This window comes from Cygnus atratus, chromosome 2, assembly GCF_013377495.2.
Source record: "Cygnus atratus isolate AKBS03 ecotype Queensland, Australia chromosome 2, CAtr_DNAZoo_HiC_assembly, whole genome shotgun sequence".
Classification (NCBI taxonomy): domain Eukaryota; kingdom Metazoa; phylum Chordata; class Aves; order Anseriformes; family Anatidae; genus Cygnus; species Cygnus atratus.
The window spans coordinates 93,644,452-93,650,493 of NC_066363.1; positions in this window are offsets into that span (position 1 = coordinate 93,644,452).

The following is a 6,042-nucleotide window of genomic DNA, read 5'->3' on the forward strand; positions in this document are numbered from 1 at the left end:
TCATGATGCCACTCTAAATTCCTGCATTGGCAGGTTTTTTTTTCTTCTTTTTTTTTTTTTCTTTATCCCCAATACTGCAGTTGTAGGCCATAGCTTAGCTCTAAACAAGTAATCTTTACGTTCTTTTTCTTCTGCAAACAATCAACAGAAATCTAAACATGTGCATAACAGAATATAGTAAGAACAGAGCTCTAAATTTAGAAGTCATGCATTTGGGATTTCAAAGCTGCTTCAAGTGCTGTTAGTACTTTTGGCAGCCCAGATTTATGTTAATTACATGAGGGTTGCTGGAGATGTCTCTTAGTGTCTGGACATTTTTGCATGTACTCTGTCTGTCTTGGTTTCCTGCATGCCACAGTCTTTAGCCGAATGTCAAATTTTAGTTGCAATGCTGAAATCATAATTCCACACAAATTCTAAAGGGCCAGAGAGAGATGTATTTCATAGCTTAGGTTTCTGCAGCAGTATGGACTCAGTATTACAAACCATCTAACATGTGACTACTGCTGAAGGAAGCAGGCACAGCTGGCAGCTGCGTGGATGAGCAAGCACATTGAATGAGAACATTTTTCAAGCACTGGTTAGGGAGAGAGAAAAATATGCAAATAATTTCTTTGGCAGTGTTTATTTATTTATTTTGGAGCTCACCCCACTGTTTATCATCATGATAGTTTTTGACAGATCATGTGTTGTGGTTACTTTGTATTTCAAAGGCGGATGTTCTGATATAAGGGATGCTGCCCACCCCACTTATTAATAGAGAGGGGTTGTAAACTTCCATAACTGCACAGTTTATCATATCATATGTTATGCCTTGTCTAGGAGGAATGTTTTCATCTCTGAAAAGATAGACAACAACAGACAATAACATACTATAATTTGTGACAGCCAGATTGTCTTTGCTGCGAAATGTGATGACCAAGCTGGGAAGATCATTTGGACGGTGAAGCCAAAAGCCACCTGATTATTCAATACATGTACTTGAATGAGGGTTTGTGAATGTAGAGCCAGTGCAGTCATTTCACTTGTACACTAAATGTGGCAAATGAAAAGTCCATTTAATTTCTATACAGACCTTCTTCTTCTTGTTCCAGATCTTTTACCTCTTTTAGTCATGTTTGGGATCGAGGACAACTGATTGAACAGATGTAACAGCTGCTTTGATTACAACATGAACCCTGTAATGCTGAAGCTTTGTATCAGACCTTGCATATATTCATGGAAACTTCTGCTCCTATGAGAACTTAGCAAGACAAAGTGATGCTCCACAGAATCTAGCCTTTCTCAAAGTAGGATTCCCTTAAGTTGCATTCCCTGATTCACTGTGGTGACAGTGGAGTCAGTCACTGGCTACACAGCAAAATCAGCTCCAGGGCAGGAAGCAAGGTGGCAAAATGGTACTGCAATATTCCAAGTCCAAACGGCAAGGACATTAATGTCCAGTCAGTAGAGCTTATTTAAAAGGAAGCTTGACAGCAAGATGGAAAACCCTTCTTTAGTTAGAGTTGGCTCAGGTATTTTCAATGTTTATAGAGAAAACCAAATTTTGCTTTCCAGTAAGGGAATGCCAGGACCACGACAAGATGGGGGGTGGGGGTAGGGGAACCCTTGCAATGTGAGTGGAAAGGAAAGAGGAAAAGGGGACAATTAAATAAAAAGCTGAGGGAAGGGGCCTGGAAAGTTGAGCTTTTTCTTTTTTCTTGCTCCTGTCCAAACTTGCTTTTTTGGACAAAATGCGCCTACAGTTGGGGATGTCCTCCTTCCACATGGAGCACTCTACCTTGGCACTACAGGCTCCCCGGGAAAGGGGAAGGAAGACAGTAGGCTCAGAACTATTTGCTACCTCCAGGAACTGCCTACTTTGCCGTGTTTATGGATGTCCATGTTATGCTGGGGGGAATTCATACCATGTCATATCTATACAAGGTACTGCTTTCTACTGATGGCATACCTTCTGCAAATTTAACCTGTCAAAACTATCTGTCTTAAATTATTTTCTGGCTGCAAAAACTGCTGTCTGTGGCTGTTTGTGGCAGCTGGCTGGGCTACTCTTTTTATTCTTTAAATTCTTTCCACTACCTGCGGTAGTGGAAACAGATCTGAAAGAACCAGTGCTGGTAACCCCAGCAGATGCCTGAAGCACAGTATATTCATAAGTTCATGTTGCCCTTCCACCAGTTCAAGTGCATACCTGGAAAGGGGCACATTTTCCATCAGGGAAACTCCCCTCTGCCCAGACCTTCAGGTTCCATTTCTCCAAGGCAGCTAAGGAAATCATTTCTAAGGAGCAATACATTAACATATGTTTTTAAGCTGGAACAGGTCTAGATCTGCTAGTAGGCATGTTATGAAACTCATGTGTGTGTAAGTGGTTCTCTGGATGTCAGTTGCACAAGCAAAACCATGGCTTGATTCTTTAGTTACCAGCATTTAGTTCTTGGACTACAACTTGCAAGAATTAATTTATAGAGGTGTCTGGGGGCCCTAAACTAATTCTCCTTCACTCACGTTGTCCCTTGCAGTGAGTGCTCTTGCCCTTATGGTGCCTGAGTAGGGCTGCACCCCACCCTTTATCTTGGTCCCCTTCTGATCAGGCCTCCATTCACCCCATGCTTCTTTGTATAAAACCTCATTGTTTATTGATTCCAAAATATGGTCTGGAGGCTTATGATAGTACCAGGTACATTTATTTATATGCAAAACTCTTTTCAAAAAAGAGGATTAAGGGCTAGATCCCTTGCTTCTATTAAAAGTGAAATCCAGCTGCCAGTCAATAATCAGCACCACACCACACTTAAAATATATATGTATATATGTGTTTAAAAACAAGCAAACAAATAAACACACAAGAATGACAATAAAATTAGAATGTCTGTGAATTAACAGTTATGTTTCTCAGCCTGCTCCCTCTCTGCACATAATTCTGTATACTCTAGTCACCCTACACCTGTCTCAGGGTGGCCCGCTCCTCAAACTGTGAAAGAACTGGACACAATACTCCAGGTGTGGAGTATTTTTACATCTTTTTGTGTAGCAACTACAACAAAGGTTACTAAGCTTGATAAAGCTTAATGAAGTCCAGTTAGTGCCTCAGCCTGTTTAAACAACATACAAAAATCCCCCTAGCCCCCAGACACTATCTATAATCTGTTAGCTATGTTCCTGTGCAGCTTTAGTCAACATGAGGAAGAGATATCTCAAATACCCTCTTGGAGAAAAAGTAAATACAGAATAATTTTACCCTTAAAAGGAATTTTTATATATTTATTATGTGTTCAAATATTTTAAAAGAAAGAATATCATCAAATAAAAGCCTTTTAATTATATATTAATATATTAATTGTTTTGTCATACAATAATTCTAATGCTCACAGTAAAATTACTTAGTAAATATTCTTGCAATGCTAGTACACAATAGTAAGCCTCCACATGACCTCTGACTAATTTATAAGAATGGAATAGCTTAGTATGTGTAGTATTCTAGCAAAATCTAACATTACATACTTCAACAGGTTTAATCTCTCTCTAATGTCTGTGGATGAAGAGTAAGACAAAGAAAATCTATATACAATACCTTTGCTGAATAAACTCTACTATTAATTGTCTCATAAAGTAATATATATATATATATATTTATTTGTAGAGATATAGAAAACAAAGAAGAAGGAAGTAAAGAAAAGGTGTACATAAAATATGAAAGTTTGAACTGTCATTTGGAAACCCCTAAATTCAAAACAGTTATATTGACTGGATTTTTGAAGACATTTTGCAGTTCTAAAATATATTCAACATATGTTTTAATCAAGAATTATCAGTCAGTTTTTGTGAAAAAAGTACCTTTCCAAATGGAAACAGTTCACTGAAGTATAATGCAGAGATTTGTTCTAGATAAGTTTTTTTTGATTTTACCATGCTAAAAGTGTTTAGAAATCATGTACTTACCACACACTTTTTTTTTTTAACATGTTCTTTTATCTTGCAGGCACACATTTGTAGTTAGGTCTACGGCTGGAGACAACTGGCAAAGGCTGAGACTTTTCTCATCATGGACATGTAACATCGTCATTCTTATAACCTCCCTGGCACTGAATATCTACACAAAATGATAAATGACCTGAGTTCAGTTCAGTTATTGATTGGTCTTAGTGAGTTCAAATTTTCTTTGGGGAAACTTTGTATCCTCTTCAATAATAAATATAATTCCCCAAATGTCAACTGACTGAGAGTCATTTAGGTCAACCTGACCTATCATATAGGTTCACATAAAAAGAATTGTGATATAGAAATAATCCACTTTGGCTACAGAAGCATTGGAGGGGGTCATGTTCAGCTGATTATTTGATGTCCAGTCCTTTCTAAGCTTCTCCTTTGCTATCAGGGAAATTTTACCTATTTGTTCATTTACACGTATTTTGACATAACCATTTACTCTTCACATTTGACCATATAGAAATGGGTTGTTGCTCATGTTCATGATTTTGCCAAGTAAGCTATGTTGCCCTCTATGTACAGAAAAACAACTATGATAGGTAAAACCTGTGAGGCATTTAGCCAAAATTACCAAATAGCCTTTAGCTTATATTTAGCCTACAGCTGCTATTTAGCCAACAGCAGTTGGCAGGGGGGACATGAAGGTGAGAAGGTGATTTTATTTTATTTTATTTTATTTTATTTTATTTTATTTTATTTTATTTTATTTTATTTATTTATTTTTTTTTCCATGGAAAAGACCATCGGATATGTTCATGTCTGTGATTTCCTCAGATGCAGCAAAAAAAAAATATATTTTGTCTTACTACATTTAAATTCTACCCTGGCTTAGCACAAAAAACCTAAAACAACTCCAGTACCAAAAGTACATGTCTAAAGAAAAGTAGGAGAGACAGGTAGTGTTATTTTTATGAGAGTATTCTCCTAGTCATCAACCATACATGACGTGGGGATTTCCTAAGCCTAAGTACTGTCCTGTCAGGTAGCTCTTATTGATAGATTTTTCTTCCATGAAATTATCTAGACTTTTATTTTTTATTTTTAATCCAAATATGTTCATAGCATCCAGGGTTTGCCATTTTATCAACAAATATTTCAGTGCCATCTTTACTACTCTAAATACCATAGTATCATTATATCAAACTTATTGCCTACCTATCTATTCTTTTTCAGATGACTGATTAGCACAGACCCCTTTGAGACTTCTTAGGTAATTTCCCTTTATTATGAGCACTGACAGTTCACTCTTACCATCTGTTAAAAAATTGTTATCCATTTAGGAACCTTCCTGCAGCTTAGTTTCTTTAAAAGAGGTTTAAAAGATGTTTAAGAAGGTTAGATCAGCTAAACCTTTGTCCACTTTTGTTTGATTCTTTCAAAAATGTTTTATAGGTTTGTGAGGTACCATTTCCTTTCACACACACACAAAGTTTATTTCCCAATAGTTTCATCTTTATCCATTTACCCATTAATAAGAGACCCATCTTCTTTATAGATTGCACTTTTCCTAGCCATTGTCAGTCACTGATTTTATCAATAGTAACTATTTTCAGATAACAGATAGAAAAATTAAGTAAGAAGGGACAAGAATTTATCAATAATGTTTCTTAATTAGTGAATTTAATGAAAAGCTAAAATTTTTCTTTTATTTAATGATTGCTATTTAATGATTGTTGATATTTATTTAATGATATTTGTTGATATTTATTTAGGCTTCAGAATTACTTCGATTTCTTCATTAGAATATGTAATATCTGGCCAACTATTGTACCAAAAGTCTCTCTCTCTCTCTCTCTCTCTCTGTCTCTCTCCCTCCCCCCCCCCCCCCCCCCCCCCCCCCCCCCCGGTATGTATTATTACGGAAAGTGTATAAAGCAGTATATAAAGCAAGTTTCTGTAAGTCAATGTTTAGTACAATGAATTATATTACTTTTCTTGATTTTTTTTTTTTTTTAAATCACATCACCTTGGGTATTTGAGCAATCTGTGGTTAGTGTCAGTAGGACTATAATTGTTATGGTCTTCCTGTTTATTTATTTATTTTTAAATATA